Source organism: Podarcis bocagei (genome assembly GCF_964188305.1).
Source record: "Podarcis bocagei genome assembly, chromosome: Z".
In the NCBI taxonomy this organism is placed as follows: domain Eukaryota; kingdom Metazoa; phylum Chordata; class Lepidosauria; order Squamata; family Lacertidae; genus Podarcis; species Podarcis bocagei.
Genome location: NC_138140.1, coordinates 35038903 through 35055217, shown reverse-complemented (window position 1 = coordinate 35055217; position 16315 = coordinate 35038903). Strand labels below are relative to the sequence as shown.

The 16315-nt window shown below is 47.1% G+C and overlaps 1 long non-coding RNA gene across 1 annotated transcript; it reads left to right on the top strand.

Moving 5' to 3' along the window:
- Nucleotides 1–9442: 9442 nt before the first annotated feature.
- LOC308578883 lies at nucleotides 9443–16315 on the top strand. The gene is made up of 3 exons (XR_014004163.1): nucleotides 9443–11521; nucleotides 12242–12655; nucleotides 14145–16315. It is a non-coding gene; the product is annotated as an uncharacterized lncRNA (long non-coding RNA).

Sequence of the window (16315 nt, the reverse complement as noted above, 5' to 3'; positions counted from 1 at the left end):
CTTTCGCTTTCAGCAGCTACACAACAGGTGGATATTCCACAGGGCAAGCTTTTCTTCAGCATAAATGTGCATTGATGGAGAAACAGTCCTGTGCTGAATTCCTGGCTGCCATGCAAGGCGATAACTCACCTTCTCTATGGCTGACAACTCATCTTTCTCCATGGGAATGCAGAGCACACACCTTCATACTGGAGTTTCTGTTAATGACTACTTTCCCCTATTAATACATTTGCCAATATCAAAGGTGCATTTTTCATTCCCACGGAGGTGAGTTATCATCTCGTTGATCAGAGTTTAAAGCAGCCCAGATTGCTGGGAAACAATAAAAGGGAGACTTTTTGCTGGTGTACTTTCAACTCCTTTCCTGACAGAGGCTGCAGCAGTAATATGACAGCTGGAAACTCAACCAGTAGTGTTTTATGTGTCCTGGAACTACTGCCACGAGAATCACAGCCTTTTGGATTTTGGCTTTATAGAGGCACAGAAGCCTCTGTCAGGAAAGGGAGCGTCAACCTCTGCCTCAGACCCATGGCTTTGTTTAGGCAAGTCACTTATCTCTCGACCTGTGCTCCCCCTTCTGCAAAAAGGGAATGAAAGCGACCTGCCTTACAGGGCTCTTGAGAGGACAGCCATGAGAAAAAGAACGCGCGGGGGGGGGGGGAGAGAGAAAGGTCCTCAAACCCAACAGTACCATGTTGAAATATTTTTTCTACTGTATCAGCATTAGCATGTGTGGTGGGTTATAAGACAGTGCTAAGTTCTGATAGATGGATCCATGGAAGGTTTGTGCATTTATTTAGGACAATCACACACTTCCCTTCACAAACTCTTACCCCAGAGTGATTCCCAGTGCAATTTAAAGCACAATATTATAACTATAATGGCTAATAGTTGTTAGGCATGATTGAAAACTGAACCTCCATTTGCAGTTGCAGTGTACCTCTATATCTGAGATCCTGGGGGCAAATGGAGAGGTACAAAGCCTTCCTTGAAAAAAAAATGGCTGGCAACTCTTGGAAACAGCTTGTTAGACTAAAAGAGCCTTGGTCTGATACAACAGGGCTCTTCTTACATTCTTAAAACTGCTACTATAAGAGACTCCACATTTAAAGTGGTGTCCCTTGGAGAATGGAGCAAACTTGTTTTCTCCTGCTCCAGAGGTTAGGACCTGAACTAATGGCTTCAAGTTACAAAAAAAGGAGATTCTGACTTAACATCAGGAGGAAGTTTCTGACGGTAAAAGCAGTTTGGCAGTGGAACAGACTCCCACAATAAATGGTGGGCTCTCTTCCCTTGGAGGCTTTTAAGCAGAATTTTGATGGCCACCTGTCATGGATGCTTTATTTGAGATTCCTAGATTGCCGGGGGGTGAACCAGAGGAGCCTCAGGGTTCCTTCCAACTCTAGAAGAAGAAGAAGAAGAAGAAGAAGAAGAAGAAGAAGAAGAAGAAGAGGAGGAGTTTGGATTTGATACCCTGCTTTATCACTACCCTAAGGAGTCTCAAAGTGGCTAACATTCTTCTTTCCCTTTCTCCCCCACAACAAACACTCTGTGAGATGAGTGGGGCTGAGAGACTTCAGAGAAGTGTGACTAGCCCAAGGTCACCCAGCAGCTGTATGTGGAGGAGCGGAGACGCGAACCCAGTTCACCAGATTACGAGTCTATCGCTCTAAACCACTATATCACACTGGCTCTCCAATTCTATGTTTCTATAGTTAGAGTAGGATGGGGGAATTGTGGCCCTCCAGATGTTTCTGGACTCCCAGTACACCAATGGTCAGGGGTGGCAGCAGCTGTAGTCCAGCAATATCTGCAGAGCCATAGGTTCCACATCCCTGAATTAGACTATTGGGTAAGAACCTTGAGAAGCCAGGGTTTGAGTTTCCAGCAAGCCGTAAAGCTGTCTGGGTGGCCTTGGGCCAGTCTCTCTTAGCCTCTCCTTGAAGTCCTCTAGTGCCCCCCAAGCCCTGCGAGTAACTGCTCCAATGTCAAATTGCTCCGACCATAAAGGAGCATCTCCTAATATTCAACCAAAATTCACCCTCCTCTTACTTAAGTCTATGCAATTTCTTGCCCTGCCCTCTTGGGCAGCAGAGAGTAATTATCTTCAGATACTTGATAAGAGGAGACTCCCTGGAAAAGACCCTGATGTTGGGAAAGATTGAGGGCACAAGGAGAAGAGGACGACAGAGGACGAGATGGTTGGACAGTGTTCTCGAAGCTACCAACATGAGGTTGACCAAGCTGCAGTGGAAGACAGGAGTGCCTGGCATGCTCTGGTCCATGGGGTCACGAAGAGTCGGACACGACTAAACGACTAAGCAACAACCACTTGATACTTGAAGACTGCTGTCATGTTGCTGTGGTAATCATTGCCCCCTGACTTCCCAGTCATCTCTTCTCTAGGCTAATCATACCAAACTCTGTTCATCTTTTCTGAAATAACTTGCTTTCCATACTGTTGACCATCTACATTGCTTCCCTCTTAACCTATTCCAATCTGTTTATAAGAACGGAAGAAGAGCCCTGCTGGATTGGCAGGACCTGAGCGCAATTGTGCCCTGTCCCCACTTGTGATTCCCAGCAATGCATATTCAGAGGCATACCAGACCTCTCATCTCTAGAGCAAGCGAACCATTTGGTAACACAGCAGGTCTCAAGCTTGCCCACTTACCTCATTGAGCACCTGGGTTAATAACCTTGTTGCTAGTCACTTGATCAATACAAATGAAAATGCTTTCAGAAGTACATAACAGCAGCTCTGCTGGAGCAGACCAATATCCCCAGCTAATCAGGCATCCTATTTTTACAGTGGCTAACCAGAAACTAAAGTGGAAAGACTGTCAGAAGGACCTGAGTGCAATAGCACTCTCCCTTCCTGTAGTTTCCAGCAAGTGGCATATTCAGAAGCATTGCTGCCTCCAATTGTGGAGGCAGAGCCAAGCCACAGTGGCTAGTGACTATTGACAACCCCATCCTCCATGAATTTGCCCAATTCTTGAGCTGGGGAGCCAGTGTGGTGTAGTGGTTAAGAGCGGTAGACTCATAATCTGGTGAACCGCATTCGCGTCTCCGCTCCTCCACATGCAGCTGCTGGGTGACCTTGGGTCAGTCACACTTCTCTGAAGTCTCTCAGCCCCACTCACCTCACAAAGTGTTTGTTGTGGGGGAGGAAGGGAAAGGAGAATGTTAGCCGCTTTGAGATTCCTTCGGGTAGTGATAAAGCGGGATATCAAATCCAAACTCTTCTACTCTTCTTCTATGCAAATTAGAATCAGAATCATAGTTGGAAGGGACCCTGAGGATCATCTATTCCAGTGTTTAGCAAACTTGGGTCTCTGTCTGTGGTTGGACTACAACTCCCATCATCCCAGTGAGCAGGGATGGTGGGAGTTGTAGTCCAACCACAACTGGAGACCCAAGTTTGAAAAACACTGATTGAGTCGAACCCCCTGCTACTATACTGTGAATATTCAGCTGCTGCATATGGGGATTGAACCTGCAACCTTGGTGTTATCAGCACTACAGTCTAAACCTACTGAGCAGTGGTGTAGCGTGGGGGGTGCCAGGGGTGCCGGCGGCACCGGGCGCAACATTTTGGGGGGCGCGTTTGGCCGGCCCTCCTCGAGGAAGCAGGAACCCCACTGTCCTCGGACCTCCTCCGAAGGCTGGCGGTGGGGCGGAGAGACCTCCTCCCGCCGCCAGCCTTCGGAAGGCTGCTCCGAAGCCTGGCGGTGCGGCGGAGAGACCTTCTCCCCGCGCCAGCCTTCGGAAGGCTGCTCCGAAGCCTGGCGGTGGGGCGGAGAGACCTCCTCCCGCCGCCAGCCTTCGGAAGGCTGCTCCGAAGCCTGGCGGTGGGGCGGAGAGACCTTCTCCCCGCGCCAGCCTTAGGATGGCTGTCCTGAAGACTTGTGGTGGGAGCAGTGGCGTAGCGTGGGGGTGCAGGGGGGGCCTGCCGCAACATCTGGGGGGGCGCGGAAGAGACTCGAGTGCTAAAATCCATGGGTTAGGGGGCGCAAAATACTTGCCTTGCCCCGAGTGCTGAGAACCCACGCTACGCCACTGCTACTGATATATATATATATATATATATATATATATATATATATATATATATATATATGCTTTCGTAGATTTTCACGGGTACAGGAATGTAGGTTTTGGTGTCTTCGGGTGTCTTCCCGTGTAAGAGTTGGGGTGTCTAGGCGACGTTTCGACGAGGTCTCACTCGTCATCTTCAGGCTGGTGCTTTCGGCTTCTTGTTACTAGAACAGAGCAGGATCTCAGTGTTTGAGTTCCTATAAATACTGTTGAGGGGGTGTGGTGTATAGCCTCCAACGTTCTGGGCAGATAGGAAGTTCCTAGGTTAATGTGCCTTTTCTTCTTTTGTTCATTAATTACTTGAGGGATATCTTGAGTGATTACTTGAGTGATATTCTGAGTACCACTTAGGAGGGTCATTAGGTGTGGATTAGTTGCTAAAGCTTTCGTGTCTTGACCTCTTGACCTTGTGAAGAGTTTTTCTGAGAAGATGGCTGTACTGCACTTAGTTGTGCTCTGGCTTGGCTTCGTGTATAGGGGCGAGCTGTGGTTTTGTGCCCTGTGCCAGCCAGATCTGTGTAGGGATTGCAGGGGGGTGCAGCATCCGGAGGTGCCACTATGGTTTGGCTACTGGATGGTGTCTGTAATTTATCTGTGGAGAGGGTCTGGGTTTGGGTCTGGTGTGGTTGATTGGAGATGGCGTTCTGTGTGCCTCTGGTTCTGGTGTCGGTTTTTGTGGGGAGGGCTAATTTACATGCACAATCACACCACCACCCTGCACAAATAAACTCCGTAGCCAAGACTCTCATCTCCAGAACCAAACGCCTGGCTGACAAAGACCACTTGACAACTGAGTTACAGAATCTCTCAAATGTGTTAATCGCCAACGGATACCAGCAAAACAGGGTTACGAAGCTAATCCAAAAAGAAACACCCCCCAAAAACCAAGACACAGAAGAAAACAATGGCATGGCCCTCCTTCCTTATATCAAGGGCACTACAGATAAAATTAGCAAAATCCTCCATAAACACAATATCAAAACAGCCTTTTGCACCAACCAAAAAATAGCCAATATCCTCAGAAACCCAAAAGATAAAATCCAGTTAGAAAACCAAGGGGTCTATGAAATACCCTGCAAAGTCTGCCCAGCCACGTACATTGGACAAACAAACAGACGAATAAATGCACGTATCGCAGAACACAAGAATGCCGTCAAAAAAGAAGAAAAAACTTCCTCTCTTTACCAACACATGAAAGAAACAGGACACGAAATTAATTTTGCAGATTCCAAATTGCTCTTTAACATGGAACATCACCACAAGAGAATAATCATGGAAGCCATCGAGATAGAGAAACACCCTCACAACATGAACAAGCGTGACGACACGTCCCGCCTGCCAGACATCTGGAAATTAGCCCTCCCCACAAAAACCGACACCAGAACCAGAGGCACACAGAACGCCATCTCCAATCAACCACACCAGACCCAAACCCAGACCCTCTCCACAGATAAATTACAGACACCATCCAGTAGCCAAACCATAGTGGCACCTCCGGATGCTGCACCCCCCTGCAATCCCTACACAGATCTGGCTGGCACAGGGCACAAAACCACAGCTCGCCCCTATACACGAAGCCAAGCCAGAGCACAACTAAGTGCAGTACAGCCATCTTCTCAGAAAAACTCTTCACAAGGTCAAGAGGTCAAGACACGAAAGCTTTAGCAACTAATCCACACCTAATGACCCTCCTAAGTGGTACTCAGAATATCACTCAAGTAATCACTCAAGATATCCCTCAAGTAATTAATGAACAAAAGAAGAAAAGGCACATTAACCTAGGAACTTCCTATCTGCCCAGAACGTTGGAGGCTATACACCACACCCCCTCAACAGTATTTATAGGAACTCAAACACTGAGATCCTGCTCTGTTCTAGTAACAAGAAGCCGAAAGCACCAGCCTGAAGATGACGAGTGAGACCTCGTCGAAACGTCGCCTAGACACCCCAACTCTTACACGGGAAGACACCCGAAGACACCAAAACCTACATATATATATACACACACACACACACACACACACACACACACACACACACTGGTGGCCATCACTACATCACCGTCTTACTAGTGTGACCCACAGACCTGAACACAATACTCCAAATGAGATCTGAGTAGTGCAGATGGAACATTGAACGCTGCCTTGCGTCAGACCATTGGCTGATGTAGCTCAGCACTCTCTTAGTTGTGGTTCTCCAGGGTTTCAGACAGGAGTCTGCCCCAGATCTACCTGGAGATTCTGGGGATAGAACCGGGGACTTCTTGCACACAGGTGAGCTGCAGCACTTTCACCAAATGCAGGGCCATGGCTACAGGGGTCTAGCCAGGTTTTTTGCCCCAGGTGAAGTTTCCGGAGGAGTCAGGCTCCCAGCCTCTGTGTGTGTGTTTGTGCGTGCACACACACAAATGCGCGATGGGAGGTGTCAAACTGGGTCTTTCACCCGGGTGAAATGAAGTCAAGTTTCGCCCCTGCCAAATGGAACAAAACAAAGCCTACACTTTTGTCTCCCATCCCAGAGGTGTGTGATTACTCGGTACAGTAGTGAAACAAACCACTCTGCCAGAAAGCCTCAGACCGCATGTAAAGCAGGAGATTTCTGTTTAGATTTCCTAAAAGCATCATGGGTAGAATGGGAGGTGATTTGATCAGGACTGCCCTCCCTATACCGATACTAAAATTCAAATCCTAGCCCCTGCCACCTGATATTAGCTGTATTGGGGGAGACATAAAAGACAGAGCAAGAGCTGAGCAACAAATTCTTGCAGGTGCAATTGGCATTGGGGAAGGGGAACTGGTGCAGGGTATGGAATGGAATTGTATCCTCCCAACACACACACCAGCTGCTTAATCTTTTGCTCCCAGAATATGGGCCTGATCCAAACTGGGCTCTGCATAACTTCCTTTACAAGTAGATCAATAATATTAGAAGACTAGAGTTGAACATTCATGCTGCTTTTTATTTGATTTTACTTGGCTTAATATTTGTATCCCACCTTTCCCAAATGTCGTGCTCAAAGCAGCTCACAATAGTTACAACAGCATTAAACAACGACTAACACTGTGATCACTGTAATAACAAACAAAGCAGCATATAAATAAAGCAAACAACAGCAACAAATTAATCAAAACTTTGTAAACTAATAATGTTATAGTAATTCAAAATACCAGAAAGAGTTGCTGCACACCAGCCCTATGGTGGCTTAGTTGTTTGCACCATGAAGTTAGGTCAAGCAGTTATAATCTCAAACTTCTCAGTGCATTTTCACAACACTTTCCTTACTGGAAAAAAAATCCTTTAAAAAAGTGGATTGATTGTACAAGGGTACAAAATCCACTTTAATTATGCAACCTGAATCTGACCATGCACAACTGAATTCTACTCATAAAGTAGCAATAGTCTGGAAGCAGCCAGTCACATGGATCTCCCAGGTAACATGTAAGAACAGTACATCCTATGTTTACATATATTCATTATTTCTTCTCTTTGCATCTCCCATTTCTGCCTTCCCTCTGTTGACTCCTCCACTGTCAAAATTTCAGTTGTAGAGAATTATACAAAATTGATGACTAGGTGGTACATTCCATATAAACTGCCAACTATAGGTAACTATATACTGGTAATTCTCTGGGTTGGAAATGTGGCCATTGCATAGTGGGGCTTCCTATTACATGTGGTTATCATGCCAAGCTAACAACAAAGCTTTATCGTTGCTTCCCCCTCACAAATAAATTGTCTGACTAGATCAGATTTAAAATCAGACTTGCTGGGGTTGGTGATATCAAAACTTTGGGAGAGCCTGTGGCATTTCCAGTTCTAAATAGACTGGGTGAGAAAGGCCTTTGACTGAGACCCTTGACAGCTGCTGTCAGTCAGTGTGGACTGAACTACAAAGCTTGATAATGCAGTTTCTTATGCTTCCTGTATTAGAACCCATGGGGTATGGTGGTTAGAGCAGGTATGGGGCACCTGTGATCCTCCAGATGTTTAATGCTGCTGGATTTCAACTCCCATCAGTCCTAGCCAGCATGGCCATTGGTCAGGGGTGATCAGAGCTGTAGCTGCATTCAGACAACATCTGGACAGCCATAGGTTCCCTATCCCTGTGCAAGAATGGCCACATCTGCACTATGCAGATTCTTCAACATCAACTTCATTGGACTGGTCATGTGCGGATGCCTGGTTATTGTCTTCCAAAGTAACTACTCTATTCCGAACCTAATAATGGAAAGCGTAATGCTGGTGGTCAACAAAAGAGGTTTAAAGACTGTCTCAAGGCAAATCTAAAAAAATGTAGTATAAACACTGACAACTGGGAAACACTGGCACTCCAGTTGGAGAACAGACTTTACCAAAGGTGTCATGGGCTTTGAAGACACTTGAACTCAGGACGCAAGAGAGAAATGTGCTAAGAGGAAGGCACGCTTGGCAAATCCACACCGTGATCAACTCCCGTCTGGAGACCAATGTCCCCACTGTGGAAGGACGTGTGGATCCAGGATTGGCCTCCACAGTCACTTACGGACTCATTGTTAAAACTGTGTTTATGGAAGACAATCTTACTCGGCTACGAGTGATCGCCAAGAAGAAGAAGAAGAAGAAGAAGAAGAAGAAGAAGAAGAAGAAGAGGAAGAAGAAGAAGCATTTAATGCAGTATCACACCAATTTAAACATTTACGATTTTCCCCAAAGAATCATAGAACTGTACTGTATTTTGTTAAGGGTGCTAAAAATAGATAGGGAGACCTCTTTTCCCCTCACAGAGCTGCAATTCCCAGAGTTCCCTGGGAAGGGGGACTGACTGATAAATCACTTTGGCAGAGGGAGCATATGGCAGAAGGAAGGGCTTTCCACAGTGCAGAGCAGGAGCAAAGAATGTGTGCTTTGGGGTTACTGCCTGTAATATTATATCAGTGTTTCCCGAACTTGGGTCTCCAGCTGCTTTCGACTACAATTCCCATAATCCCTGACCACTGGTCCTACTAGCTAGGGATGATGGGAGTTGTAGTCCAAAAACAGCTGGAGCCCCAAGTTTGGGAAACACTGGATTATATAGAGCGTGGTGCCATGAGTAAAATTCCCCAGTTGATACAAGTCAGGAGTTCCCAAACTATGGTCTGTGGACTGCCAGTGGTCTGCTAGCTTCAATCAGGTGGCTGTGGCATGTCTATATTAAATATTCATACTGGTTTTTAATTGTACTTTAACTGCTTTAAAAAAATTATATCTTATTATATTGTAGTTTGAATTCTATGGAATGCAAATTGTACTACAATGAAATACAATATAAGAAACAAAAGGAGCAATAAAAGTATTGTTTAAAACTATACAGCATTTAGCACAGCTACTACAGGCAGAAAACTCGCTGAAGTGGTCCAAGACCCTCAGCAATTTTCAAGCAGTCTGTTAAGAAATAGATGGGAAGCCACTGGTGTAAGCGATCTTATTATTTACTGTTATAACAGTAAGTGCATTTTAAGTTCTTAGGAATTTTCAGACCTCAGACACAGGGGCTGTGGCAGAAGAGGGTGGGGACCTTAGGAATGAAGGAGACAACCCCCCCCCCCTTTTTTAACACAGTTCCCTCAACTTGCCAGATTGCTGCTTTGTTCCAAAGCACACACAGGATGGCTTTCGTAAAAGAGAAAACGGAGCTTGCTAAACTACTCCAGCAGGAACGTCAAACTCTCCAATAATTCAAAGTTTCCTGGTCCAGAGTTTTACAGCAACAAGGATTTACTTGCAGCTAAATCTGGAGCACCCTCCAAATATGTTGCAAACAGCTCCCCACCACCACCACCTTCAGCTATAACCAGCCGTAACAAGCAGAACATCCTCCCCATGTGGTAATGTGGCCATAAAACACACACACACACAACCCCCTTTTTTCAGAGGCTGCATTTCAGGAATCCAGGACCAAGGGTCACAAAAAGCTTCCCTAGCATACAGCAAAGAGAAGGTAAGAGGCCACAATTCACTAAGGGAACTTCTCCTGTGCAAGCCTCAGTGGTATGGCTGGGAGCACATGGGGGCACCACAGAATGTTGGGGAAGAGCTGTAGCTCAGCGGTAGAGCATCTGCTATGCATGCAGAAGGCCACAGGTTCAATCAGCAGCATCTGCAGGTAGGGCTGGGGATGTCCTCCACCTGACACCCCAGACAGCCAACTGCCAGGCGGTGCTGATGTACCAATGGACTAATCTGGTATAAGACAGCTTCCTATGACAAAGCCATAAATGGTTCTTCCCTGCTTTGTCCTGTCTCCACCTGTCTGGCTGCCCTGGCCAAGCCTCCACACAACTTGTTTTTCCTTCCTTCTTGCCATGTTTCCTGACCCATCCTGCTGAATTTCAGCGGCACTGTCTGTGGTTTCAAGCTGCTGCAGAGACTCCGGCGGTCAGAAAAGGTTGAGCAACCTTGCAGAGCAGAGCAGCCATCATTTTATCACTCTTTTTTACTCAAACCTTGAATCAGCTTTGGTGACCCAACCTCAGTTCCGGGTGGAGTAGGAAGGAGCAAGCGCTTTTGTAAAGCCAGGAGTCCTGGACTCTTCCTTGAGAAATGTGGAACAGCAGAACACCTCCTATAAGCAAAATATTCTCTCTCTTGCTACTCAATTCCTAATCCTAGCCTCTTTCTCTACCAACACCAACAAAAGGGCTCTCATGGGAGCAACTCTCACTTTCACGGCTTCCAAGTCTGGAGGTGGCATTTTTAGGCAAGGCTGAAATTATCTAATGAACTGGTGATTCACCTAAACGAAAAAAAACATTAAGAAATGTTTGAGTTAAAAGTGGCTCCTGGGTCTGAGAAGGCTGAAGTCTACTGACCCCGAGAAGCCCAAAGCTCCTTTCCCATGTTTTGCACTTCCATCGCAGAAAGCAGGTTGTGGGAAATAGGTTGTGGGAAAGGGACGGCTACCCACATGTCGAACGTCACATGGTATGACAGCACACACGTGCATTTGGCATACATGCAAGGGAAGCCTCAGCCAAACTAGAGTTACGCGGCTACAGCAAATTGCACTCGTGACTGTCAACTGCCCCCACCCCGCCAAACATTCGTTACCACAGCGGGCAAAGTCGCCTTTAACTATGCTCCCGCAAGAGCTTTGCAGACGTGCGCGGTGTTATGACACGAAGTGGGGACACAGAGAATAGAGATAGGTGTACCTAGTTTCGTGGCTAGGGAACGCATTCATTTTTCTTGTGGGTCCTGTGAAAGAAGCCGCGGCTCGAACATTACTGCGTCCCCACTTCAGACGTTCAGTGAGGCTGGACGAACGGGGGCGACGAAGGGGGCATCCTGCAAAAAAAAAACAAAAAAAAAACCCTATCCTCGACGGCACCAAATCACTGACGATTTATACATGCGAGTTGCCCGCACGCTACTGCCTGCAAGGAAGCGCTTTCCTTTCCAGGTAAACGACACGTGTGTAATGTGTGAAGCGGCTGTGCATGGCCTAGAGGGAAGGATTGGGGGTGATTTGGCTTGCATTTCTCTCCAGGAGACGGCGAGGAGGAGTCCGCCGCCTAAGGGCGTGAGCGCGGCGTTTGTTTGTGTTTTTCTAAACGGCCGCTTCTGACCCTGGTGGAAACCGGACTCCGGAGCGGCTCCGGCACACGCGTTTCTCCCCTTGAGTAAAGGCCGTCTTGGTTGCGAATCTGCCCGACGTGTAGTCGGGGAAGAGGGTGGAGGGTATCCGGGTGAGCACGCAGCGAGGGAGGGCGGCAAACCAAAGAACGGGAAGCGACTCCCTTTCTTTTCTTTGCAATTTTTTTTTGGCTGTGGCTGCTTTCTCCCTCTAAACCCCGCCGCCGCCGCCGCCGCCAATCTGCTCCGCGAAGCTGGTAGGGGACGCGCGCTTTGCTTCTGCAAAGTAGGCCAGGCAGGCTCTGCTGCGGCCGCTCCGCTCGCCTTTGCCGCAAGTGAACCCTCCCCCGGCACCACCCGCCCTGCAAGGTGGGGAGGCGGCGGGCCTTGTGAGTGTGTCGGAGCCGGAGAAACATATAGCGAGGGGCTGGCATTAGCAGATCGAGCGGTCGCAGGGAAGGAGGGAGGTTCCGCAACTAACTACTCCATCCTCCGGCTCTGCTTGCAAAAGCTGCGTGTTTATTTCACTTTTCTTTTTCTCCGCCAGAATCTGCATTCCTCTCTGCAACCCTCGGAATCATTGTGTAGCACGGCAGAGAAAGCGGAGGCTTTTCTTTCCACATGTGACGCTAAGAACCGCGTGGCCGTGCTTCTCCCTTGGTTATTTATTTATTTGATCAGTGCTTGCCAGGGGCAGGGCGCTGGAGTACATTTAAAAGAAGGAGGCAGAAACATTTAAATGCGCGGTAAAACAACGATCCATATCGCTGGTGTGCTTCCGTGCAGCATGTATGATAGTTAGAGGAACAGAATAGGACCTGGGAGACCAGAGCTCAACTTCTCCACTCAGCCGTGAAGCTCACTAGGTACCATCCATCTTTCAACCTAAGCGTACCTCACAGGGTTGTTGTGAGGGTAAACTGAGGATGGAGAGAACCACCTGGAGCTCCTTGAAGGAAAGGTGGGATGTAAATGTAATTATAAAGAGAATAAAATTGTCAAAAAAAGAGAGAAGGGTCGGGGAGTCCCACACCTACCAGGAAAATATACCATTCTTAATTTTCCGGGGATGCTTAGTGAACTAACTAAGCTGTGTGCACATTGGAGGAGGGGTTCCTAAACTGTGGTCTAAGGACCACCATTGGTCCACAAGCTGCATTCAGGTGGCCTGTGGCATTTCCACATTAAATGCTCATATTGTTTTCTAATTGCATCTTAGTGGCTTTTTTATTTCTTATATTGTATTTTATTTTATTTTAGAAATTGAATTCTATGGAATGAGGATCATAATGCAAAAAAGCAAAAAAACACCCCACAAAACAATAAAAATACAATCGAAAACCATGCAGCATGTTAGCATGGCACATTACAATTGTGACAACAGGCAGGGAAAAAAATCATCAAGACTTATCAGCGATTTTCAAGTGGTTCATGGAAAGGGGAGATTGGGAACCAATAACATTGGAGCATTTGGGGAACACTTCTGATTCACGCATGTATCCCCGTTGCACATTGGTTGCTGTGCCTTCACACATATAATTTGTGGGATTGTCTGTAGGAGGTGGTGTTGGCTACTGGTTTCGCCCTCCAGATGTGGATGGACTCCAGCTCCCCTTCAACCCTGATCGTTGGCTCTGTTGACTTGGTGTGATGGAAGTTGGGTCCAGTAACACCTGAACTCTAGCATAGTAACATTCCTGACAAATGGCCACCCAGCCTTCACCAAGGGGCCCCATCACCTTCCAAGGCAAGTTGTTCCACAGCCTCCTAATGCAGGGATGGGGACGCTCAGGCTCATGGGCCAGATGTGTCCGTTCCTGGTCTTTCTGGCCCTTGGGACTCTCCCAAGTCCACACACCCACTCCAGTGACACCCATTAGTACACTCCATTTTATTCCTTAGGTAGTTTTGCAAGGGCTGGAATGTGTCTTTGAACCCTGATAATATATATGCCTAGATGAAGGACTACTGCAGAAAGACAAAATTTTGTATGCGTGCTCTGCCTGCTTTTTCCTATGGTCCCACCCACCACTGTCATGTGGTCCTTGGAGGGTTGCCCAGAAGGGAATGCAGCTCTCAGTGCCATCCTCATGTTGAACTAAAATGTGCAAGAAGCTAAGCAGGGTCAGGCCTGGTTAGTACTTGGATGGGAGACTGCCTGGGAATACTGGGTGCCGTAGGCTTTCTAAGGGAGTCTTTGGTGAGAAGGGTCAGTGCATCTGGCTGTTGGCCAGACGTTTGTTGGTTTGAGCCAACAAGGCAGCTGTGGGCAGTATTCCTGCATTGCAGGGCTTTGGATTAGATGACCCTCATGGTCTCTTCCAGCACTAGGATTCTATGAATCCCTATGAGTTTCCACCCATTGTTTCTAGTCCCGTCCTCTGCTGCAACTGAAACCAAATCCTGCTCCATTTTCCACATGACATACCTCTTTCAACCATTCCTTATAGGGCTTGGCTTCCAGACCACCTCGCCATCCGAGCTGCCTTCCTGTTGACAAATGCTCCCATCCTTAAAATGTGTTGACCAGAAGTGGATGCAATACTCCAACCTGCAGTCTGACGAGCGCAGACTTAATTCATGAAGCCTCTGCCTACAAGTGCAGCTTCACCCTCCGATAAGGATGCCACGTTACTTTCCAGTGAATGCAAGAGCAGAGAATCTCATTTCCCACTCACTCTCTGCCTTTCGCCTGCCCGGAATATCCACTGTTGTACTGCAATAATGATGGACAGCAGGCCAGTGATGTGCATCAGGTAGAATATCTCTCCTTGCAGGTGACGTAAAAAGTGCAAGAAAATGTCCCGGTTATTTGCTGTGCGCTGATTGAATAAGCTATTTAGAATGTGATTCTGATTTTGTATTTTTTAAATGACACAAATCAGGCAGATCTTATACATATCCTTTAGGTAGCTTTTATATATGTTCTTTAAAAGCTTCAAATTCTTTGCGCTCTCTCTCTCTCTCCCCACTTTTCTGCATTTGTTTGCAGAAGGGACCCCTGACCATTAGGTCCAGTCGTGACCGACTCTGGGGTTGCGGCGCTCATCTCGCTTTATTGGCCGAGGGAGCCGGCGTACAGCTTCCGGGTCATGTGGCCAGAATGACTAAGCTCTGGTTATTTGTCTCCAATAGCAAGTTCTGAGACCTCTCATTCTAGAAACCAGGCAACTTAAGACTGGGGGAGCTGAGGGGAGCTGCTTCACATGTTCTCTCTTATCTACCTGGAACATATTTCTTTGTATAAAATATGGTGCATTTGGTGTGAATTGGATCACATGGGAAGTACATGAAAGGCCCATTTTGGTCCAGCACCCTGTTCTCACAGTGGCCAACCAGATGCCTAATGGGAAACCAGCCAGAAGGAACTGCGCTCCACCGCAGTCTTCCATGCTTGCAGATCCCAGCACCTGGTGTTCAGATGTATAATGCCTCCAAACACTGGGAAAGGGCACTTTCACACATAGGTATGCAAACACTTCACTTGCCATTTGGGAAAAGTCTTAGCTCACTGGCAGGGTATTCTTTGCATGCAGAAGGCCCCAGTTCAATTGCTAATACCTCGCATTGCAGATCTTGCCCCTAGCAGGTGGCTGGACTAAACCTTGGAGAGCCTTCCCGGTGTTATAGTTCTCTCAAGTAAAAATATTTGCATGTGATAGTTGTCAGTCCAATTGTGTGGGGGAAGGTGTGAACCCCGAGCATAGCTGTCAACTTTCAGATTTGAAAATAAGGGATCAGCAGCCTCACCTGTCCCGGGGACAGTCTACAGGATATCTAACAATCTGGGGTAGCAGCTGGAAGCAGCAGGAACGGCGCTGGAATAAGGGAATTTCCTGCAAAAAAAGGGAAGGTTGACAGCTATGACCCTGAGCCTACTAGTTCATTTAACATTCATTCTGTGCCTGCTGCAATTATCTGTCCCCGGTGGAGAGGGGCTCATAATCTGTGCTTGACCTGGTCTTTAGCTGAACTGGGGGTGGGGTGGGAATGCAGCCCTATAATATTTTTTTAAGGCTTGGCCACGGTGGAAATAGAAGAAGAAATGAGGGAGGGAAATCCTATTTCTGAATGTTTGCAAAATGCATTTCCCTCTCTCCATTTCGTAACCACAGTTCCACCTCCTTCCAAATCAGGAGGTTTGAGAAGAGGTGGGTTTCCAGTTGAGAAACAGCGTCATCTGCACAGGCTTGCGTTGCAGCAGCACTCTTAGGCTATGTACACATTGCCGTTTACTCTGGCTCCCACCACTGGTTTCTGAAACCAAGCGCACATGATGTTTGCCACAATCCATCTGCATCCTGTATCTTCTTGAGAAATATTGCTATTTGATACATTTCAAAAAGCCATTATACATGCACAAATGGCAGTGCATGTGCAGTTGACAGCTTCATTGAATAGGACTTTGGAGGTTTGGGATAACAAATCAGGTAATATGTGGGGGGAAGCAGGTAATGGTGTGTACAGCAACATAAAACACAGCTTGAAACACAGTGTGTGTATGTGTGTGGGAAATTACCTTCCTGTATTTTAAGCTGCTAATGTGTACATGTCATTAGATACTAGACCTGGGATGTGACCCTTCATGTTGCTAGATTGCATCCTGCATCATTCCTGGCCA